Source organism: Anopheles arabiensis, chromosome 3, assembly GCF_016920715.1.
Source record: "Anopheles arabiensis isolate DONGOLA chromosome 3, AaraD3, whole genome shotgun sequence".
Classification (NCBI taxonomy): domain Eukaryota; kingdom Metazoa; phylum Arthropoda; class Insecta; order Diptera; family Culicidae; genus Anopheles; species Anopheles arabiensis.
Window position 1 is genome coordinate 28,006,124 of NC_053518.1, and position 25,336 is coordinate 28,031,459.

The 25,336-nt window shown below is 43.5% G+C and overlaps 1 protein-coding gene across 5 annotated transcripts in view; it reads right to left on the bottom strand.

The window, feature by feature from the left end:
- The window catches only part of LOC120902662 (uncharacterized protein DDB_G0271670-like), a 49,778-nt gene that overhangs the window by 19,388 nt on the left and 5,054 nt on the right, over positions 1-25,336 (bottom strand). Inside the window, exon 1 of one of the 5 annotated variants that reach the window (XM_040311619.1) lies at positions 9,076-9,163. The exons of the other annotated variants lie outside the window; for them this stretch is intronic. The gene's annotated coding sequence lies outside the window, so the exon portion shown is untranslated. Of the gene's footprint in view, positions 1-9,075; positions 9,164-25,336 lie in introns of those variants that run through there. 5 annotated transcript variants of the gene reach the window in all.

Sequence of the window (25,336 nt, forward strand, 5' to 3'; positions counted from 1 at the left end):
TGTTCTAGCGTCGCCAAAATTGCCACTCATTAGTCAAACTCGACAACTTTGATGCGTCGTACCATACCGCCTGGGCTGTGATGTGCCGAAGGAAGTTGTGCGTGTATTTTTTTCTCTCTTTTCTTTCCACTCCTTTTGACAGCTCTGTGAACACCGGTTCACCGCCCGGAGTATTATCTTGTAGCGGTGACATCTCCATAAATCAAACACCTGGCCGAAAAATAATGATCCAATTTCGTCGCTTGCGGCGCACGGTTACGCAATGCGGGCAAAACAACGGCCGCAAAGTGGGATGGTGGCGCGGGCACGCGTTGGGAAATGAAACGGGAAGGAGGGGGGGGGGGGGGTAGGTGCTGTGGAAAGTAGTTAAAATTTAGTGTCGAGCCACTGTTTGCTAAAGTGTGTTTGGGATGAGGTAAGAGGTGAAGGATGGTAGATGATTTATTTTCTGCAGTGGAATGTACACCAACACCAACGGAACGGCACACAAATCAGCTTAGCATTTGGAAATCTATTTAACTCATTAAGCTGCTTTTCGGAAGGCTGACGATGGCAGATGAGGATTATCAATTTTAAGTAACTTATCGCGCTCTATTTGGAAGATGCGAGCGGGTTATTTTCTGGGATCTTGTCATGTAATACTCAGAACTTTTTTTGTGTATTGTGTTTGACATTTAATAATCGAAAAGATGTTAATAATTTTCTCAGCCTTTGATGACTTTTAAATGAGTTTTACCTACAATAAGTAAAGCAAAAAATGGCAACTATTATATAAATAATCAATGGGAAAACGTGTAATAGCTCGACAATTGGGTTATCACAATTAAACACATTTTCGTTGTTTTTTTTTCTGTTTTGCTTTAAAAACGATGCTTTTCTTACTCAAAAGATTTCATTACATTCAAACATACTCTCTCGTATCGTATTTGCAGTCTCTCTTAGTAACTCTTCTATCTCTCTAATGAGCGGTAGAGCTTTTCAACTTTAAAACGTTTCATAATACAAATAATCCTTTACAAAGGATCAGTCAAGTTTGTAGCTTTTCCGACAGTTTAAGACATGAAATGAAAACAGTATTTTAAATGTCTCTGTTCACGCAGAACAGAGAGGGACAAAAGGGTCGATCGATCGTTCGGATCGATAAGTGGATAAGCGGAAATAGTATGAAAGCAAGGATGACAACGATCGCAAAGCTAAAATAAAACGCAAGGCAACCATAAAATGTTTTTTATAAGAAAATTAACGCTGGCAAAGGAAGCGAGAGAGCGAGAGAGAGAGAGTGTGTGTCTGTGTGTGTGTGTGTGTGAGAGAGCGAGAGAGAGAGAGAGAGCGCGAGCGAGAGAGAGAAAGAGAGAGGAAAAGGTCAGTAGCCAATTGAACATATAGCGAAACAGAACGTAGGAGACACACACGACACGGATAAATTTGGGCCAAAAGTTTTTGTTTTATTCAATGAAATTCATATCTCGCGTTGAGGCGTTTCGCGGCTAGCGTTGGAACGGTTTCTTTAAATAAATTAAGAACTGTCAAAAGGTGTGACTGTCAATCCGAAAAGGTAAGATTAAAATAAAATAATAAAGCAGAGAAACCACCTTCTTTTGTCACAACAACCGCTGCCGGTCAAGGCCTGCCTGTACCCACTAATGAAGTGAGCTTGGCTTTCAGTGACTTTTTGTTACCATAGCAGGCAGGATAGTCAGTCCTACGTATGGGAACACTGTCTATTCGGGGCTTGAACCCATGACGGGCATGTTGTTAAGTCGTTCGAGTTGACGACTGTACCACCAGACCGGCCCAGAGAAACCACCACAACATCAAAAAATAAACTAAGTAAAATAGGTGAATTCAAGGTGAAATAACGTTTGCATTAAAAATAATGGATAAACCTTGTTGATATTTTATTTTAACCCGAACTAATGAGACGTTGATTTCATTTTCAACTATAGTATCCCAGGAGTAGGCAAATAAAATTTGATACCTCTATCAGTTGAACTCAGCGATGGCTAAAACAGTGAAGCAACTTCGTTTAGAAGAGTGCGCGATCAATCCGGGGTGCCGGTCCCCCGTAGCGTATAAAACGGAGGGCAATTTGGGAATGTTGGATAAGTCTGTCCTGGGATCTAAAACAACTTGGCACTATTAGACAACAATCAGAGTACTAGAAGAAAGCCCGATTCCAAATGGCTCATGGCCCTTAGTAACTTGAGGCTCTAAAAGCAGCTGAAAATGAAAACCTAGCGAAAAGCGGCGACATTGCTGCGTTCGCTTGACCGGGAGGTCGATGATCACGTTCACAGGCTTCGCAACGGCAAGCAATGACGCCACAACTCGATGCAACTATTGCAACAATTTTGTGGTAAAAACTGAAGGCAGATTTATACAAAATTAGGGAAGAACTTGAAAACATGACCAAGCGCTTGTCGTCGTCCGCCATGGCGTAAATTCTAGATAACTAACTCCTAAGATCGTAGATTTATTGTTGAAAAAAAGCTTGAATAATTGCCGTTCAAGGAAAGATTACCGGTCTTGGTTTTTTTCTATCGTCATCTGAATAAAAGTTCATTTTTTATGCAAACCAAACAGAATTGAAATCAAAGAGATATTAAAAGTGGTAAAACCATCTAACAGTCTATTAAAAAAAACCAGCACTGATTACAGACCAAGATAACAAACCGTGGTACGAATATCTTACGATTCCCCAGAAGCACCTGCACCAAATTAAAAAAAAAAAGACCGCTCGGCCTAATGATCCTGCGAACGCTTCACACTTTATAGAACCAAAATCAAAATTAACACGCAACATTCGGCAACATTCGCTCTAATGAGCTGCCATTGTCTTGCCTGCCTAATTTGCTAATGCGCTTCCACTCGAGTCAGCTCTCCTCCCCTACTCCTCTTCGTCGGAGACGGGTGCGCCAGCCTAAAGCTCAAGCATCAAAGCTTGCGAGCCCGAACGACGACACCTAACAATGCTGTAAATGAAGTTTTAACGACCGAAAACCGGTTGGCGCCATCGGTCTGCTGTCTGGTGAAAAAGGAGTTCACCATGTTCCACCTCCGCCGAGCCGGAATGCCATCCTGTCAGCTTTCACTTTCAATTAGCAGCATTACTCAGGCCGACTTCGCCTTCGTCCTAGTGATTGAGCTCGTTTGCTTCCTCCGCGTCAGTGAAGTGTCTGGCTGTGATGTAAAAGAGGTGCATGAAGGAGAAGCGAGAAGAAAAAACGGAAATGGCTAACAGCCGGTCCAAAACCCCCGGTACACGTCAATCGTGAACAATTGGTGCTGTCATCTTTCTTGATTAACTGCTCTCCCGCTAGTCCTTTGCGAACGGTTTCCTTTCGCTTTTTTCACCCCCATCGCTCTCTAAAGCTCGTTTTCCATCAGACAGAGGAAGCGCTCAACACGGAAGCCGGATTGCGCATATCCTTGCAAGTGTACGGTGTCGCTGCTGATTAAACTGCTTCAACCGCGATCGGGCACGGGGACGGACCTTTTCGTTTTTCCCCCACCGACCCATTGGTACACGGGAGGGTAGGAAAGGTGAACCGTTTTTCCGAGAAAATTTTACCCCAAACACACCAATCACCCATCCTTTTACTCTCCATAAAAACACACCCACAGCCACGGAAATCTCGGGGCATTAGCACCGCAGAAAGTTAGCACACGGGGCTCGATTTAGCAACTTTGTTGCTGTGTCTCCAAGGTGAAGACCATTTGCCATCATCACGAGCCCCAAACCCCCACTCCTGCTGGCGTGTACCACGTGTCTGTTTGTGTGACGAGACCGCACAGACCGGAGCATTTCCGGGGACCAAGGCAAGCAACCGAACGCTCCAGCTCCACATGAAGAGCGAGACAAACATAATTAATCAAAATAATAAAGTCGTCACATAAATTTTCCTTTATGATTACACAACATAATGAGGGAGGTGCAAGCGGTGCGGCTGTGTGAGAAGAAGAAGCCAGCGTGGGTGAAGTTTTACGCCACTGAGAAGGCAAGGCGTTTGGCAGCAGGCAAGCCGCTTGCTCCAGTTTCCCATCCGGATCAGTGGAGCCGCCCGGCCGATTAAGTGATGTTGAGATTTGTTTTTCTTTCAGCTTGCCCTGGCTGAGTCCAGGGGGAGGGAGGATTGTCACTTGTGCAATGTAAGCACTTTTGCTCTTTTCCTTCTGTAACTCACTCCCTTGCGCCTCGTTTTAATGCGGGTCTCGTTAATGCTGGGCGCGTTTGTCTTCCCGTTTCGTTTGCTCCCGTATCTCCGGGGCCGTCCTTACGCCGGGGTTCGCATCCGTGCGCATCCCACGCAAACGTGTGCGCGTGTGAGAGTGGTTTTGTTCGTTCCGGTTCACTTGGTTCGCTGGTTCAGTAAAAACGGTAAAACAGATCACTGCCAGGGAGGAGCAGCTTTCACTCACACTTGGAGTTTTGGTGGTGGTTGTGGTGGTGATGCTTCCAGTGCGAAAGGCTACGATACAAAACACAAACAAAAGTACACACACACACACATATATAGAAAACGTGTGCTGGTTCGGAAGAAACACGCTCACACGCGAGCACGTACGTCAGACGACCTTTTGGTGCGTTTTGGGGCTTTTGTTTTGTTTTTCCTAGGGCTTGGAGAGCAGTCGGGGTGGTTGATTTGTGATTTTTCGCAACGAGCGCTGCTCCACGGTGTGGGCAGGGCAAGCAGATACTCGGGCAGCTTCCGCGTGTCCAGGCAGGGCTGAAAGGTCTGACATTTATGACAAAGTTGACATGGCACGTCATCAAATTTCATTAATCATATCCCTTCTTAGAGTGGGCGGGCCATCCATCCGTTTAACTTCCATTTTGAGGCGCGCACTGGTAGGGAATGGAATCTTAGCCCTCAAGTAGCGGTAGGGGGCAGCCTCCTCAGAGGCGGTGTGATGTCTTTCCACAGAATGAAAGCAGACCGGGTGAAGTAGCGGAAAATAAGCGCTATTTTGCAGCTACTACTACGGTAAACAAAGCAGACAACTTTTGATACACATTTTGATGGGTGGCATCGGTTGCCACGCGCAATGTGAAGGGCGCCCGTCTGTAGCACTCTGGATGAACTGGTCCATCAGATTGTGGGGTGTTGCGGGGGTGGTTTATGGTGTTAATCAGGCGTCGTTTAGGCAGAGGAAGAGGCAGGCAGCGATCGCTTCGGTAGGAAAGCTTTTGTAACGCCAATTTATTTACATTCCACGTAATGAAAGCTAGTGATGTATTGAGGTGAGATAATCTCATCTCATTAGTTAGGCTTACGATAGGCGGGAATTTGTGGCAGGGTTTAATAAGGCCTTTTTTAACGTCTCCTGAAATTAAGGGACTTGTCGCACGTATTTTTGAATGTTTCCAAAACATGTTTGGATGTTTCTTTCGATTTATTGCTGATGACGAATTAAAAATTGAAGATGCATTTTTGGGTAACAGTCAGTGCTGCAAAATGTCACTGTCAATGTCATACAACAAATCTGACTGAAACAAAATCAATGTCAGCGTCACGTACTCGATTGTGATAATAAGAGGTGATACTCAAAACGATTGGTGTGACCAATGCATGTTTCGTGATATTTTTGCGACCAATGTTTGGTCAGTCACTATGCCATGACTTTTTTTTACTGTGATCAGTTCTGCAATATGTCACTGACATAGTCATGACAAATTCCGGCTGAAACAAAATCATGTCAGCATCACGAGCTCTTCGGTGATGATCAGAAGAGAGACTCAAAGAGTTGTTGCGACCATCACATGCTTGGTAACATTGTGTGCAACCAACTCTTGGTCAGCCAAAAGGTCGCGACATTTTCAGTCGGTGATCATCCCGATGGTCGTGGGAGATATGCGAGTGGTTCCAAGAGACAAAATGAGCAAGGTTTCTCGCTCTGTTTGACACGACAGATCATCAAACCTGACAGAGCGAGAAGGCATGCTCATTTTGCTGCTTGGGACCATACGCGCAATATATTCCATGAATGTCGTGATTATCACTGGCCAAAAATGACCACCAACTGTTTGAGTCTCACCCCTGATCATTTCAGTTGCGTACGTGAGCTGATTTGAGTTTCGTTTCAGTCATGAGTGTGTTGGCGACTAAAAAAGGGGTATTTGCATTGTTCGTTGTTTGCATTGCAGCATTGTTCGAAAAAAAAACCTGATTATGCTTGCGCCGACATTACAGGGTTTTCCACGATTTATTGGTCAGTTCCCATAATTGTTTGGTGCTTTCCCACGATTTTGTGATCGTATCCCATAGATTTTTGGTTCGTTCCTATAATTTATTGGCATTTTCCGATTGGATATCAATACAATTGGACCAAAAAAAAGACAAACATTGGTTGAAGTATGCCATGCGTTTCCCGTAGCTTCTTGGATACTTCATAGCAACACGTTCATTAGTTTTCCTCAACACGAATATCTCTTTAAGCTGATAGTCTCTGGAAGAATCACCTTAGAGAAATTTCACTGTAGTTCTTTCTTTTAGATGAACTGAACTTAAAACGCGGTTGTTTCCTACATTTCAATTGATGAAGTTATAGTGTATTGCAGGAAATGATCGACCTGGATTACTAGGAAGTTCTTTTTGTGATCTTCCTGGTATTACGGTTTACGTTAATACATGTATTGGACGACCTGGTGGCCCAGAACGTGCTTAATTTTGGGCTATCGCACGGCCTTTTTTGTGAACCATTAAGCACATTATGATTGACAAAGAACCGATGAACGTTGGCTAGATGAATGAAGGTTGATCGTTCTTGCAAATGAATTCGAATGAATCGTAGGGTTTTGGTTCTTGAGGCACTCCTCTCAAAATAATGTGAGGGAAAAAAATCATGGAATTCATAAAAAAGGGAAATGACAAATAATTCGAGCGAGGAATCCAGGGAAGCATGAGAAACCTTGGAATACAACACAGTTCACTCAATAATTGATGTTAAATATGAAAACACTTTCGCCGAATCCCGGGTGATCCTTTGTAATCCTGCGCAATGTTATAGGGGAAGGTAGGTAAAGACGGACACGTTAAGGGAAATGGGAAAAATCTTGGGATATATAAGTGCAACGACCATGAAAATGTGCATACATTATCTTACACTCATGTTTTATCAGAAAATGTGTTGAAACTTTTAAGTTTCCATTGATTTTTGTGTTTTTTTCATGAATGAAAAACATGATTTTTTTCGTGCGGTTTTGAAATGTTCGGGTAAGACGGACACCTGATATGGGAAAGATGGACACCATGAAGGGTAAGATGGACACCTGTAGAAAAGGTTAGAAAGTGAAGAGTTTTACAGTATTTTAACAAATTCTACCGCTTTCCACGTCCTGGTACGTTTATAAACCAATTCTTGCCCTATTGCAACGACGATTCATTCAGCCGTGGTTTTAGGAGTTGTAAGCACCGCTTTAGCCGGTCTCGTAGTACAGTCGTCAACTCGTACGACTTAACAACATGCCCGTCATGGGTTCAATCCCCATATAGACCGCGACGCCATACGTAGGACTGACTATCCTGCTATGGGGGGAATCAATTAGTCACTGAAAGCCTAAGCCCACAAGTGGGTACAGGCAGGCCTTGACCGACATCGGTTGTTGAGCCAAAGAAGAAGAAGAAGAAGAAGAAGAAGAACCGTTTGTAATATATCGTAGAATGCAGCATCTAAAATGTATTGAAATATCGCGCACTTACAGCACACGTTGCTTCAGCTTACAGAACAACAGTCTAGAACTACCTTTAAGGAAATTACTACGCGAAAAGACCACGACCCCAGTATTTTTGAGGGATTTGTTATAGTTTAATCCATTTTCCACCATGTCAAAATTCAACATTTAATATTTGTAATCCCATAGAATTTTTCATCTATTCCTAAACAATGCCGTATCAATGCCTCATATTTTTATTGCTTAAAGTTGTACAAATCGTGACAAGATATTGGATTTCGTGAAGCGCCTCATCAGCGTCGAGCGAGTAATAGCATAACGAATGGCTACTATTTTGACCGGTGATTCATTTCTCGCTTATTTCAATACTTTCTCTAGTTGCTGATTGGTTTATAGCTTCGGAATACCCTTATTTAAGATATTTGAAGAAATCCATTCATCACCAATTGATATAAGAAGTAAAATAAATCAATAAATTCGGTGTCCATCTTTCCCTAAAGCAAAGTGTCCGTCTTTCCCGCTTTGGTGTCAGGATGTTTAAACCACCAGAAAACAAGATTTTGTACTGCTTTCATTCTCGTTCTTTCGCCAGTTTTTTCATTAATGATCGCGACAACCCATTCATGAAATAAAACTTCCGGAAATATAAACAATACAAGTTGTACAGCTTAAGATCGGCAGTAGTCAAATTAGATCAACAAGGGTGCACATGATTGAAAATTTATTTTGTTCGTGGATTTAACCAATTTTACATATTTTATGCCAAAAATGTTCTCAAATGTGTTGTTTTACCTTCAGTTTGGATTCTACATTGTTGAATTGCTCGAAAATTACCTTTTTCATGCATTTATGAGAAGTGTCCATCTTACCCGCAGTGTCCGTCTTTACCTACCTTCCCCTACAATTTATTGTTTTTGGAAAAACAAGCACACACCAATTGTTTACCAGCTTTATGCAAAATGGCAAACAAGCAAAAGCAATGTTCCGCTAAAAGGTCATCATTTAAAAAATGCTTTAAAAATACACAAAGCAATTAATAACGTCAGTAGAGCCGGCCGGACCACGGTTGAAAGGTTAAAGGGGGTTTTTTAACGAACAGCGCATTCATATCGCACCCAGTTTCCACCGGGAGTCAACGTTCGAAGATACATCGTGCAATAATATAACCAACACACACGCGCGTGTGATCTCAAATTGCTTCGTCACAAAATATTCATCGAACACGAGCAATTCAACCACTGGCACAGTCGTACGGAATGTTTCAGTTTTATTTTTGTATTTTTGAGAGCGCTTTTCCGTTTGAAATATGAGCAAACAAATTGTCCCACTTTTATGAAGGACCGTGGAACCACGGCACACGGCAGGCAGGTGGTACGACGGTGGAAAACAAATAAAATACTCACATTGCATTCGTTCCATCGTTGGAAAATAAAGGAAACCAGCAAATGAGAACACGGCGTAATATTTTGCTTCACCACAACCCGACTGACGGTGATTGAATGTGTGGCAAAATCCCGGTTGTTGTGCCGAGTACCGCGCAATGTAGGTCGCGAGAATATTATTTTGGGCAAATGAAACGACAAACGATCTGCCAGCACAACACTTAGCCTGGCAACGCATTTTGCTGCTGCCATTTGCGTGGGAGGGAATTTATCGGGTCAAATTGAAGCCGTTTCAGGTCGCTGGTAGAAAACGGACGGCAAATGGAGTAAAAGCAAACCAAAAAAGAAAAAAACGCTTTAAAAGCTCCTCACATTTTTGCACTACTGCCAGGCTGCATTGAGGACACCAAACTGTGATATCGATATTATTGCCAACACAGTCCCAGGACGCGGAACCTTGCCGATCGAAACGGGCGTCGTCACTCGAGCGTCATTTGGAGAGTCGCTAGGCCACGAATGGCACGAAGGCTTTACGTAGAAGCGTGTACATCATAAATATTGATCCACCCCGCTTGTCGCTTATGGTCGCATTTGCAACAGACACACACTCACACACACCAACACACTGTGGCAGTGGAAAATGAAGGAGAAACCGAAGAACCAGACCGACGCCTGCCGTTCGAGTCGACGTCAGTCTGTGCGCTTCGGCGGCGTCTCCGTACATCCGGTGGGCTGCCTCGCCGCAGTCGCACCGAAACGCTTCCGCCCTCTCTGCGCTATGCGGAACGCCCAAGTGGAAACGATTATTTATATTAAAAGTTGGGACGCGTTCCAAAAACCCCCTAGCAAAAGCCGCCCGAAGGTTAAAGCACGCTGTACACATTGCCACCCGTTTGTATCCCGAACCCCCGGCCACACTGGAACGGGTGCCAAACGATGGGTGCAAACCAAGAGTCAGCTGAGCTGTCATGCAAGTCATGGTGCTGAAGGGCGGGGATGTGGATTGCAGCAGTACAGCTGAGGAGGGCGCATTAATCGGGTGATGATGTGATGCGCCACCCCGTTTTGCTGGCAGGGTTTGCTGCAGGCTTATGCTGCTGCTGCTGCTGCTGCTGGGACTAAGACTGCTGCAACCTATATGACAGCCTGTGGGTATGTGTGCGTGTGTGGCTGTAGTGCTTTCATGCTAGTTGGCGCACGTACTCGCACTTCACCGGCTGCCAACGCCCGAGAAGATGACCCGGAATGCGAGCTCCGGAATTCAGGGCTGGGGTGGGTCGATGACGTGACTCCTAACCTTCTGACCTTGCTGGCGTCGTTTCTGTTGTTTCTTTTTCCACTTTCTCTCTCTCTCTCTCTCTCTCTCTCTCTCTCTTTATCTCTCTCAAGTGTGTGTATATGTACTTTCCACAATATGCTACGATGAGGTACGCAATACAGTTTCTTTCGCTTTGCCTCATCCCGAACGCTTCATGCATGGCGCACAGGAGGCACAGATAATGCCAGGATCGGCTCGGCGATAAAAATGCGGCAAAGGGAACATTTGGAGCGTAGCGTAGTTCCAGTGTTTTGCATCGGCATGCAGGATGAACTGACTGGTCGTTGCAAAGAGCAATGCATTTTTAGCTCGTTTAATTAACACTTTTCATGCTTTTTCAAATAAGAAAATGCTTGTGGAAAAGCGTGGCGTTTTTATTAACAGAGCATGGCATAATTTTTTTATAAAGATTTTTTGTGGAATTGAATCCAATAGAAAGTAAATTGTGGAATCAAGTTAAATATATTATGCTCTAAAATATGTTTAAATACATATATTATACATGAAAATGGAGTTTTTTTTCTGAGTGAATAAGTATTTATATTTTTCAAAACAATTTCCGTGCTAATGTAACTATGATTTTTAGATTGATATTTCAACAATTTCAATGCAGTAGTACACACATCATTTTTAGAGAATCATATAAGAATTGAAACGAGAATTGCGTCAAGATAAACGGCACAAACTTTAATTAAATTTGTATTTCCAAAACGGAATAAGACGCCTAAATGTATGCTTTTACTGTTGCAAAATAGTAGCATTGAATGCTACTGGATACAACTTCTATCAGAGCGCATAAACACACTTTTAGAAAGAGCTAATATTAAAAACATTCAACATTTTTCACACCAATATGTTCCACTATAATCGTTGCTCTGAGAAAAACACTCTGGGGAGGAAAAAACGCCAAAGCGTAGAGTGAAATAAGTAGATCGTGTGAGAAATCACTTCTGTTTCACCTACTTTCACTCTCGACAGCAAGGCCGCAAGTACAAGCTTTACGCCTGCAAATCACCTGCCCATCAGCATAAGAACTTAACATGGGTTGCACACATATGCAAAAACACACACACCGACACAAGAGAAGCACTGCAAAAAAGCACATTCAAGACCATCATTAACCGGTGAAGATAATCATCATCGCATCATCGTCATCAGCGTCCTTCCAGCGGTACCGGAAGGGAGAGAGAGAGAGCATACTTCAAACCTCATCAGCAGCACAACAGCACACTGCAAACTATGCAAAACCTCGGTGCTGACGCAGTGCAACACGGTGTGCATATGCTCGACGGGCCAAACGGTGGAGCACCGGATCATCAACAGGACTGGCCGGAAGGAGTAAAGCGATGGGTCATTTCCACCGCTCGATTCCACCAGTTGAGTGGTTTGGTGTGTGTGTGTGTGACCGTGTATTTTTTGCTGCTGCTTTTGCCCCCGATCTTTTGCGGTTGTTATCATCCTTGCATCCGGTCCCACATCAAGTGGCTCCGGTTGGCTCGGGTGTTTTGTAGCCCAGCAGTGGTCCCCGGCAGCTGCTAGATCGTTACCGGAGTGATTGAATTGTCTGGGCCGGGCGGCAAAGGGGGGCCAAGCTCAAACCTCGACCCGCAAGAAAGCAACGTTATGGAACACGTTGTTTATCCTTTGCCATGCAAGCGCCGAGCCTCACTTGAGTGCCGAGGTCACTGGAGCGCCATTCAAGTGGAGCGCCACACTACACACTGCGAGCATCACGGCAGGGATGAGTCGTGAAAATGGATAATCTCGAGCAAAATATTGACAAACGACCCGGCTGAAGTGGACAAGCGTGGGTGGGGGAGGGAAGGGGTGGTTACGGGAACTGGGTGTTTGTCTCTTTTTTTGCCCGTTGGTTTCTGTTTTGTTTCCTACGAAGCTGCCGCAGCTTAGTGCTGCATCGTCCAGCTGGGGACCGGGAACGGGTTTCATCTCGCACCGTGTCATGAATATTTCCGCAGGGCTTTGAAGGTGACTTGTGACCTCGCTGCGTTTTTCCTTTGTGACGTTGGCTTTGAAGCTCGGTCAAGCACGGTTATCGTGCTCCGTTCGCTGGAGGTGTTTGTCGTTCGGTGGAATTTAAAAAAAAGCAGCACGACATTACGTAAGCAATCTTCTGGAACAGCTTTAATGATTGCGTTCGGAGAAACGTCTTATTAAAATCAAAAGCACTCTGGAATAAAAAAAAACAAATAAATCTCTCTCTCTCTCTCTTCATTGCACACACACACACACACACACACACACACACACACACACACACACACACACACACACACACACACACACACACACACACACCTATTTACTTTCCGCAAACGTTACGATAAGCTTAAGTGAGCTGTAATCGATTGCATTTCACCGAAAATGTTCCCCGCCGCGTTCGCGAGAAAAGCCATACCATAAGTACGCGATTATATGCAGTGAAATGAAACAGATACCCAGATTGTACCCGAATTCCGCCGAAAAAGTCGGCAAGTACGCCAAAAATTATCAAAAACTCCACCTGCTCCTCCGTGCCAACCATCCTGTTAAGCAAACCTGGATCCCGGCAGACGCAGAAGCGCTGGAAATAGAAAGCTAATAAAATGGGAATGTAAAAACCAACCATCCACCTATCGACCGTTCATTTCCGGCGGCTGCCAACAGCCGCGGAGCACCAGCGGAACGCCATCCGCTCGATGTGTGCCGTCAGTTTGAATGGTCTGCTCTGTTGGTAGCTACAACAGCTGCCTGGGCGCAAACGCTTTCCGGCCGCTCTGCAAGTGGCTAATGAAAATTGGGTTTGCTCTCTGTGTGTGTTTCGCATTTTTTGCTTTTTTTTAAAGAATCTGATTGAATTTTCTTCGACTGATTGTTGAACAATTTCTCCACCATGATTGACGCAACGTCACTTCACTTTTGTCTTTGTGTGTACGCCTCGTTTACACGTACATGCGGGGAAATTTATTTGCCATTGGCAGTGCCCATCTACACGCCCACTGCCAGTAACAGTCGATTTCAAAACTGAACCTCCGACAATGGGATGAAGAGAGGGAGCGAAAAATAAACAGAAGAGTACATTTTTTTATTGCAATTTGTTTTTTTTTTTGCAACTCGATCGGATGATGAGCGAAAGCTTTTTCTAGTGCGTGTGCTGGTAGCACGCTTTTCGCGGGACAGGGAAAAAACAATGCCATGCCATGAGGATGTGTAATTTGATTTCACGCTACGCATTAGTTAAAATTGTGCTTCATCGACAGTCCCGTGCCCGGAAGGCTCTGGGCGTTTGGGTGTGTGTGCGTGAATTGGTTGCCCCGCGTGTCATACGGCGATCGAAAGTGACGCATCAACTGGTTTAAGTACACAGCAATTCGATGAACGCGTTCTGACACAGCGTGTGCGTAGAACGTTCGGTACGATGTGGATATGGCAACTTTTTGCTAGAATTTTTTGGGAAATTGGGAGCTATTGACGTTAGAAATAATTTGATTTCTGGTTGATGTAAAGTAATCGAAGCTTTACTGCCGTGTTGTAATAAAATGTGAAATAGACAAATATGCTTTTACTAGCTAGTGTGAGCATGAAAAAATACATTTAAATAACTTAGTTGTTCCGATACGTCAAAAGTGTGGCTGTTGCGTTTTAAATGATATTGTATTCTTTAAATTATTTGGTGTAAAATAATAGACACTGATTAAATTGTTTTGGATACTGTGTTGATATCTCCTGCAAACGATAAATAATTTTAGGCAACTTTGCAGGCAAGTTTATTTACCAAAAAGGTTCGTTTCTTAAGCGGCCCTGTTTTGTAAGATTCGGTTTAATTTCATAGTTTTTTTATGATTTTTGGACATTTTTATTTTTTATTAAATATTTTAATATCATTTTGCCATCTTCGGTTCGTCAAAGTTGATGTACAAACTTGGTTCACCACATTTATCATGTCGAATAGCATACAAATTATACAAACATAACTCGCAATTGTTCAGTTTAGTTGAAATCCTAATGAAAGGAAACAAAGTAACAGAAGTGTTACTGTTTTCAATTACTAATTTTGGTAACTTGAGTGCAGAAATTAAACAATAAATGTAAGTAGTCAGTAAAGTATTACAGTATATCTGTACTGCTAAAAGATAGAGTGGTAGTTTCAGCAAAAAATGTGTCGTTTGCAATTACTTTAATGTGTTTTGTTTTTTTTTATTGTAAATGGCTCCAGCAGGGAAAACGATTGTTTAATTTGTGTAAATTCGAGACAATGTTAAAGCTCTGCCAATGAGCCTAGGTTGTGTTTTTGTCAAATTAAGTTTTGTACAGCAATGAGAAAAGCATTTTTGCCATCAATAAGCAACAAGTTTGTCAACATTTTAGCACTGCAATGGTCACGAAATTATCAGTGGCTAAGGCTGCAAAAACTAGAGTCGGAAATACAATCAGCAATTATCTTTCTATTATATTTCTATAGATTAACCGCTCATCGCTCATTCGTAATGATCAACCAAAAGCAACACATTTGGCCTCCAAACGAAACATCCTCTTCTGGCACAAATCGGAGAAGTGATGAAAAAATAACTTAAACACAAACAAAACACATGCATTGCTGCAATAAAATCATTTACGATCTTTCGAAGAAATCCCGCCACCACCGAACACCAACCCGGGTTCATGCCCGATTGCCGAGGGAAAACCGAAAATCCCCAGACTTCAGCATGTATAATATATCTTCGCCCAGCACTCGGCAGCAGCACCAACAAAGCGCCTCCTCCACGATTTCATTTCAATTCTCGCCCCGCGCACACTGAATAGCTTCTTAAATATCAATTACACATTTACGTAATGCGGCCTGAGCCCCTTTGCGACGCAAGTAGGCAACACGAACCTCGATCCGCGGCGCGCTGGGACCCGGAGATGTAGCTGAAAGCTGCCGTGTGCTAGAGTAAGTAAGTAAGTAAAAGCCACTCGAAATAAACCAGACACACACATACACACACTCGCCGAATCTCCTATCCCCCGTGGGTTGGGTGTGTATGTGTGAGAGAGTGTGCAGAAGTCACGGTACGGATTTTTGCTTTAAGACATTCCATTTCAGCACTTTCGTCTTTCGTGCGCAATGGAATCGATCCTCGGAAGAAGAGGCAGAACAAAAAAACACCTCCCAACACGTTTCGATCGTAAATTCCAAACGAAGTTTCCCACGAGTTCGGGTGGGCGGATGAACAACAAGACAAACAGAACGTGAACACCGTGCCCCAGTCGTAGCTTCTTCCTTCGTTTGGGGATGTCTAGCGAACCGGACTCCATACCGGATGGTGTTGGGTGTTTGGAACACAGCCGGACAGGAATCTCGTGTGAATTTCCCACTTTCTCTCTCTCTCTCTCTCTCTCTCTCTCTCTCCCTCTCTTCTTCTCTCTCACATTATCTGTCTCATCCCAGGTGGATACCATGTAGACGTGATGGCGTCTTTGCGAAAACTTTCACCTCCAGCTTACCGAAATTCCAGCGGTGGTATTCCAGTTTACTTTCCGCCTCTTGTGCTGATCCCTTCGGGGCCAGTGGAATTCGGCAAGCTCGTTTTTTTTGTTCGGAGGAATAGATGGCACAGCGTTCACGGTCGACGCGCGAAAGGGATATCGATTCCGGAGGACACTGCCTCCGCGTCTTGCTTCGATGGCTTCAAGGACACTTCAAAGGATGCCTGCCGGGACGAAGGGCCGGCAAAGTTTCCGGCGTGCTCGAAACTCCAAGTAGGCTTAGCAAAGTTTTGGCCCGGGCAAAGGCATAAATCCACTCCCCGCAAATCTTTAACCACGGCCATCCTGCCTGCCCATTGGGGGCTTTGTTAAAGGTCTCGAGCACGGAGAGACGGGCGAGGAATATTCAGTGATTGTATTGACATATTTACATTTTTACGCCTGACTGATCGGTGTGAGCGGGTGTTTCGCCTTTACTTCGCAAGCGTACCCACGTGTCAGCCTCCCTCGGGCGGCGTTTTTTCGGCGATGCCACGGTTCACCCTCCGCGACGTAATGTGGGGTGTTTTTTCATACACCGACATTATGCTCGAAACCGCGCACAGTACCAAGGTCAAATTTATTGCATTACCATACCTCCAGGGGTGGTGTGTGTGCGTGTGTGTGGGGCCAAAGAATTATGACGGTTCGCATGATGGGTTTTGCATGCTGGCGCGAGCGTGAAGAGCTCTCGGGAGCAGCAGCCTCGCCGAACCGGAGGGGCCGAAAGTCCTTCAAAGTGCTCCACAACAACAACAACAACAACAACAGCAGCAATAAAAACATACACACACACCAACACAAGCGTAAAATCTTGCCTTTTTGGCTAAGCGCGTGGGGGAGTTAGTACGCTACGGAGCACACAATAATGGGAAGCCCGCGAGTGGTCCACTCACAGCTGTCGGTTCCAGCGGTACGTGACCGGCTCGCTTTGGTTATCTTACACATCTTGCCCTTTGCCTGCCTGTTGGCTGCTGGCCAAATACAAACTCCCCCTGTTAGTTCTGTACGGTGTGAGAATTTCCACCAATTCCATTTCCCTGGTTGCGTGAACGGTCCTCTCCACGTTGTTTGAGTTTTGTTGAGTTTGAGCGCAAAAATAAACGATTAGAGTCGCCCGGGCGACTAAGACGCGCTCCTGGTAAGTGGTTCCGCTGATACGAAACCTTGCTGTCTATTGAGGGGAAAGAGAGAAAAAAGGGGAGCGCAAAGAATGGTAGAGAAAGTGAAAAGCGCCTCAGTGCGGCAAACTTTACGTGGCAAAGTTGTTGCTTGAGAAAATTAAATTTGCTGCCAGTTTTGTGTCGCACTCGCTGTGTGTGTGTCTTGGTTGCTATTGTTTGCAGAAACGAAGCCGAAGTCCTCTTTCGGTCTCCCGTGTCCCCCGCTGGTGTAGATTACAGACAGCAAATTTTGTGGATTTTGTAGGGGAATAGGGGGAATGGTGGGAAGGCGGCCGCGAGCGATAGAAGTGATTAATTCGAGCGAAAAGACAGACCGCAGCTCAATTTATCAAGATAGGCGAAAACTTTGCGTTTGCGATCGCTTTCGACGGGTTTTTTTGGCGTGGAACGTTTCTTTTCCCACCGAAAGGTGCTGAGGGGCAAACTACTCGCGGCGTGAACGAGGCGTAGACCGGTTCTTCCAAATTTACAGAACTAGCTTTAAGCGATTTGTGTGAACGCGCAAGAAACAATTGCCCAAATTATTCGCCTCCAGACACCAGCGGTTTAAAGTGACTCCATGTTGGATGGAAATACAAAGAGGGAAAGTACACCCTCTGGTTGCCCTTTGCTGTGGCGTAACATTCCGGTCCGCATGACTCGAGGTAAGACAGTGCAGACGTACTTCATTCTCCCCTCACCCCTTCTTTTTTAAATTTCCCCACGCTCGCAAGAAGCAGATCATGACGCGATAGGGAAAGTTTTGTGCCGTGTCTAAACGTCGACTTACTGCGAGCCATCGCCCATCGGCGCGATAAGAAATGTGCTTTAACAACAAAGCTGCTCGGCGCCCCGCCCGGAAGACAAAGGAATGGATGAATAAATTTAACGCCTCCGTCTCAACGCCATTTCTATTTGCACAAATCATCAAAGATTGCCCATCAAAGTGCGGCCAGCCAGCTCCGCTCGAGGACAATTATTCATCGGGAGCCACGATCCGGCACCGGGACAACCGTGATGAGGCTCAATATTTACCGAGACTGGCTCGATGGGCAAACACAAACTGTCCCCTTGCTGCTGCTGCTACTGCTTCTGTGGCTTTTTTCGTGCTAATGGTGGGGCATTGCTGGTCTGGGAGCACACAGAATTATGATTTATGAACTGGGACGTTATCAGATTAATGTTTAATTATGGGAGAGCGCGCCGGAAATGCTGGATCAGCATGGCCGTACGGCTCAGCAGCTTTTTCCGGACGAGGGAAGGAAATGGGAAAGACTCCGTTTTTATCGTAAGATGCCAATGAGATGGATGAAGCATTCGTGGAGTGGAATATTTATGAGGCGCTTTCGAGTCGGCGTGGCGTGGCCACGCGCTGGCAGGAATGGTTGAGAAATGATTGGCGATGGTTTTTATTTGTGCTGCGCAAAGGTATTGATAATGCGGTGGAAGCGCTGGTTTTTGGGTGGGTTTAGTTAATTTTTCCAGATATTGATGATAATTTAAACTCGATTGGAGCGTTTGTTTCATTACGAAACGTTGATTAATGTCTTAGTTGTTGATTTATATTCTGCTGTGGTGATGATAGGTAGAGCTAGCAAGGTAAGAATTTACCGGAGGATTGTGAAGTGTATCTCTATACTTTTTTATCAATGTGAAATATAATTTGATTAGCCAAAACGTCACGTGTTTAAGCGTTGGATTGAAAATAGGATTTTTTTTTTGCTGACTGTAGTAAAAAAAAACCTAAACGAAATAATGTATTTCCATTACAGGCTTTCCCACGATTTATTGGTAAGTTCCTACGATTTTTTGATCGTATGCCATAGATTTCTGGTTCGTTCCCATAATTTATTGGTATTTTCCGATTGGATATCAATACAATTGGACCAAAAAATTCTGGAAAAAAGCAAAACAATCGCGGGAACGCACCAAAAAAGTATGGAAACACACCAAAAATTGATGGGAACCAACCAACAAATCGTGGGAAACCCTGTAACGGTGAAATATAAGCCATTGCGGATGAAAACATGCGTGTAGGCTTATCATTAAGTTCTTAACAAATTTTTTATGATTTACTTTTATGAGTTTTTGCGACAAAAGTTGTTAGAATAGAGCTTCTACATCATCTTGGTCTTGAAAAACTCGATAGCATGCAGCTGGGAGATGCTGGGCTAGTTCGCAAACTTGCTTGTCATATCGAAATTAGGCCGAAATCCGCTTAAAATGATCACCTAGAGTTGTTTGTTGCTGAGGATCCAGTGGATGCCATTTCTACTTATATTTTTTTATGACCCCCAGAGATTATTGCACCGTTTGGCCGGTTGCATTGACCCCCCTTGCCAAGCAAACGCAGTGATGTAGTCGCTTTTCCCTCGGTCTTCATTTTCAACCTCCTTTAGAGCCTCAAGTCACTCAGGGTCATCAGCCATTTGGGACCGGGCTTTCTTTCGATTCTCTGATTGTTGTTTAATAGTGTTCTAGTAATAGTGACGATGTTTGTTTTCGTCATGGCTTGGTACCCTTTTTTGATTGCGCACGCTTCTGAACGAAATTGTTTCACTTTATTGGCCATCACGGTTAAAGTTCAACTGATAGAGGTGTCAAATTGTGTCTACTAACTTCCGGAATACTATTGTTGAAAGTCCAATTAACGTTTTGTTAGCGTTGGTGAAGATAAACCCATGAAAAATTGAAAATATTTGTTCATTATTTGTAATTTAAACGCTACTATTTCTAATGGATTCTAATAGCAACCGCTTGATTTGAAATGGTTCCTCTGATTTAGTATTAAATGTTTGAAGGAAAGATGGATAGTAAAACCATAAAACAACATGTCTGAATTGTTTCATCCCATCGACAATATCTTGCGTAGGGTCAGGCAAAGAAAGTTTTATTTTTATTTTATAGCTTTCACAAAGTACAACATGAAACAGTATGAAACGTCATCTTTCATGAATATAATATGTATAAATCACTCATGTACTGAACGGGGGTTTAGTAGCTCGTAGTAAAATTAAAGTATTCACAACTGCCACTGTTTGTAAGTGCAAGGCAAACGCTCCATTATATTATATAGTTCCACGCATCAGTTTAAGCTCCCTTTCAGTGAGCATTACGGCCGGGGCATTATTTAAAACTTTTTACCTTATTACCAACCATTGCAAAATGCTTCAAAAAGGGTTTTGGTAAAACCAGCCCCATGTCCATCGAAAAAGTGCAAAAGCACATCAAAGAGTTGAAATACTAGTTCTGAAATTTTAATAAACCACCCGCCACAGGGTAAGGCAGTGTATTTTAACACACCGCTTCCCAAAAAGCACCATAGGCGCTAGCGGATATCATGACAAATTTCTTCCCCCGTGGTGAGGAGAAGTTATTTGGCGAAGAGCTATTTCCACCGAATGGGAAAGTCCCAACAGGACGGACCGAGTCCTCAGGTAGCTACCGCTACCGGCGGCCAAAATGGACTGCCCTGGTCAAGCGCTTTGGTGCGATTGCAACCAGCCGGTGCAGTTGGGAATGTTAGTTAATTGTATTACAGCACAGCTTCAGTCCCTGCTTCCGGCACTCGCTCCTTAATAGGCACGAATCGGATTTGCATGTTGGCTGCCGGCATTTAAACGATATGCTCGCTTCAGCTTGCCAGTCTCCACATATCGCCATAGAACATCTGTCACTGCGCGATTTAACTTTGCCTTTCCACCGGGGGCAGTGTGTGGGCTTACAGGTATGGTCGTTCCTAGCTTTTTCAGCAGTTGCAGTTGGCGAAGCGAAAGCCATTTCTCTCCGTGCCGAGTTGCACACCAGTTTTCAATCAAATTAAACAAATTCCCACGAAAAATCTAAAAGCTAGCAGAAGCCAGACGATGCAACCCACATGACATTTCCAGGGATAGTCTAGCATCAAAGTTGAATTCAATTGAAGCAGCAGCTACTTCATCAATCGGCAGGGCTTCAATCTCTAACGGGATGGTAGTGTTTCGGCGAGAATGAAATTTCCAACTAAAACCTTAACAAGAGCGTTGTAAATCGGGCATGCAGCTTGCGCGTTCGACATACTTTCACTGGCCCAAACATTGCACCGAAATGTTAACGACTCGGTCGAGGTAAATCCCGCTTTCGGTGTAGAATAGTAAATGAAAAATGGATCGATTGATTTTGCACTCCAGTGCCAAAAGGCAATGGATCGTTCGTTTTGAAATCGATACATGAACACAACAATTCCACGTACGCATCTCGTGCGTACTTCCTGCTGCCGGATAATCTGCAGAGCCGTTGTGTTTCCGTATTTCAACTGTGCTGACATGGGCATACCCCAGCACCAAACATAATTCCGCACAAAGCGACACGCGCAAAGTGGATGCACATCCGTTGCGGGTAAAGTCGGCAAAATTGCCGTAATAAGAGCCGTGCGTGCCTGTTTCGATGCAACGAAAGCCGCCCTAACCACATTAACTCATGAAAATGCATTTGGAAAAATGAATGCATCGCCCAGGGCGCCCACTACTACGCTACGCCCCTTTCGTGCATTATTCAAGTGTGAGTGTGAAAAATATTGAAGAATCCGTTTCGTTGCATTCCATTTCCGGTTTGCGGAGTGGTGCGGTTGTTGTTGGGCGGTATATGTGCTATCCAGAGCCGGTTGGCGGCTCGACGCACGTCCATTAGTGGTGTGCGGATTTTAAAACATCCCTGCCGGAGTCCGGAAGTCCGGGCGCTACATGCGTCGTGCTGCGGCAGCGCGTTTGTCCTACCGCTTGCACAGACAAAAGAAGCACCAAGGGATGTTGGTTTTGAGTCCCCCATCCTTTCGCTCTTCTTTCTGTAATGGCAGCCTTGCCCGGGCTTCGAGCATCCATTTGTGGCACTTTACGACGCGCAAACGCGCGTCAGGTAGGAGATAGCAAACGACTGCATAAGAGCAGAAGCGACATAAACCCCCCGCTCCCCGAACGTACATCATCTTAAATGCTTTTACACTCTCCAAACACACACACAAAAAAATGGAAAGATAAGGTGCAACGCAGTGATGCAGTGATTGCAGTGGGTGCGGCTCTTAGCTGTTCTTTTTTTGGTATTTTTATAGCACTGCAAATGGAAATGGTAATAACAGTTGCGGTGCGGTGATGCTGCGTCAGTTGGTTAGGCAGCTGGCAGGACCGTTCTCCTGATTTAAGTGCACACACACACAGATAAACCCAAAAACAAATAAAAGATGTGAGATAAGACTGTGTTTGGGGAATCTATTTCTACTGTCTGTAGCATACATTTGAATTTTAAATCGGGCAATGCATAATGCATGGCTGGGGCGAACCAGCAACAGTAACAAGTTTACAGGAAGTACTACAAACCGGGAACCGTTGCATAATGCTCTCCTCTCTCGTCAAGTTCGTTTGGGATTCTACTTTTTATTAGTTGTTTGGAGCCGTTCAGTTGTAAATATAATGCAAATATAAGTTTTGTAGGTGTTAAGATGGAGCAGATTAACCATTGTGATGTGAGGTCATAGCTTCACCAAAAGATTGGAGACGATTTTACATTACAACTGGAAACTTCAGGAGCTTCTTTTTGTCATTAGTTGTTTTGAGAAAATCTCAACAATTTCAAAATATTGGAATAAGAACCTAGACCTAGCATTTCGTATTTTTAGATGTTTAACTTCATGTTGTAAATGGTGAAACTGCTTTAGCTAGCTGACATTTTATGGAAGCCTTTTTCCATCACTTTCTTCTATTCAGTTTTGGATAGAATATGTCTAATATTAGTGTGTGTGTTTTTCATTTTATTTGTAGCTTATCTCATGTTTAATGATAAATGATTAATTAATCAAGTTGCACTATATTATCGATTCAGTTAGGATTTAGAATGCAATTTTACATTTTCCTTTCACTCTCTCGGTCCACAATATTTTTCTCTCTTCCTATTTCACTCTCCCTTACTCAATCTCTCTCTCTTTCTCTCTATAAATCCCGCTATTTCTATAGCACTACCTAGTTCTCTCTCCATCTCTGGTAATTTTCTTCAGCCAGTTCATTACGATTTGTGACCGTGGTGTTAGGCCTACAAACGTATGATAGTTTATCGAGTGGTTTTGTATGGAATGTTGACACGATTTCAGCCATCCGAAAATGTTCCTGCAACAAATAAACATGGAACGAATCCATTTGTAAAAAACATATTTCCGCAACAGTAAATTTGACAGTTCGTCCATACGATTTGACAACAAATGTTCCCGCATCATTTTCATAGACCGGGGCCTTATGGAAAACGCAATGTCGACTTAGTTTCTAGTTTTTTGAAAGGTGTGGAGAAGAATGATACAAATTACAACAAATTCGGATATATTAACGTTTTCAATGTTTTTCGAGACTTTTCCATAATTTTTAGCTGAAACATAGCTAAAACAATTTCATCTACGACGTGTAAGGAAAGTTTTCCAAACAGTGATCCAAGGAACTGTTCAGGAAGCCTCAAAGTCGGAATATAGATGTCCTATTTTAGGAGGCCACCACTGTAGCCTGGCATACATGGAAATGTTGTGACAACATTTCAACTACAACATTACTGCAACAAATAACCTTCTTTTAGGGGTAATGGATCATGCCGGCCTATACAAGCTTTCGAGACTTATTAAGTACCACGCAGCCGAAAAGTCATTCCTTGTTTAGGGCGACGATCCATACGAGGATTGAGCCCAGGATGGGCATGTTATTAAGTGTCCAAATAGAATATAATACTTCGGGACCTCGACTATGCAAAAAAAGGAAAACTATTGGACTGGATAGCTCCATGGCTGAGATAGATGTAGGTACTATTTTTGGACCCGAATTGAAAAAGGGAGCAGTATCAGGGCGTGAAATGGGGTCAGGATCAGGACCGATAGGAAATCTTAATCAGTTCATTGATCAGTAAGTTCTAGTACCGGTAGGTACATGATACAGGATCTGGTATGGGGTCAGGATCAGTTCCAGAGCCCGCTTGGATTCTGTGTAAGTTCTGGTTTGGGTTCGGTATCAATTTCAGGGCCAGTACGGCTTTGGAAGCAGTTACAGCACCGGTATAGAGTCAAACTCAATTGGGATCCCAATTGACATTTTCGAGCACGAATAATGGGAAATTCGAGCAATTTCCCTTAAACTGGAGCCTTAAACTTCTGCACCAGTTTAAGGGAATTCAGAAAAAGTCCTTTATAATCAACTATGATGCGGCTTTTTCGTTACTTTCTTCTAGATTCGCTCGGAAATGATATTTCCTATCGTCATAGTTGGTCATGTTCCCATTTTATACTTAAATAACACCCATTTTTATAGAATAACTTCACACAAAATTAGCTTTTGTTTTTCATCTAAAAACCATAACTAACCATAAAGAATCGATAGAGGAACGTCTAATTTACGAGCACGCCAAATCTTGGCGCTTTCAACACGCTTGATCACACACAAATCAACAATTTCAAGCGTATCGAGTACTAATCGAGCAGGTATGGGAAAACTATTTCGAGCAAATGTCACTTGGGATGGGATAAGAGTAAGTTCCTTCATCAGTATGAGATCTTTAAAATTGCACGATCGACATTGAGTTTATCTGAATGTGTCCCTTAAGAGTCACCAGGAAACCTGTAACCGATCCAAATTAACTGGTAGGACAAAAACGTTGCTTTAATCATTATTTAATCTCTTTTTACAAAAAGAAGAAAACTTACAAAAATTCTCAAACGTTCTTTGATCACAAAATTTCAATTAAAAATGTAGTAAACATGTAAAACTATTTCACTGATTTATTTTTTGCGAACGAAAAAAAAAATGGTGAAAAACCTGAAACCTTATTTGGCATCTGGCTTTGTTTAGAACATTGATACAATTCTAACTATCCAAAGGAACCTTCCATGCAAAAAGAAACAATTTTTTATATTTAAACTTTCTTATAATGGCTTTGAAGGTTGTCACTGATTGTATCTACTGATAAGCTAAATTAGTTTAATTCGTTAAATGCGTTACAATGTGATGTTCCTTTTGCAGAAACACTATGCATCTCTATACAATAATTTCTCCCCATTCAGTCAAAAGCCAGTTAATCAAATTCAATCGAATAATGCACACTCTTGTATGAAGTACATTAGCCGTTAACGACCACAATTGAGTAGTGTGATGGTTTTGGCTTTCGCAAATGGCTGTACTCTGCGGCAAAGTGATGCTTAACTTTTGCCCAGAGTACAGCCATACACACAAAACAAACAGAGCCACGGAGAGTTGGTTTTTAATCTCACATTAAATTTTAACGCCTACCCCGTCCTACC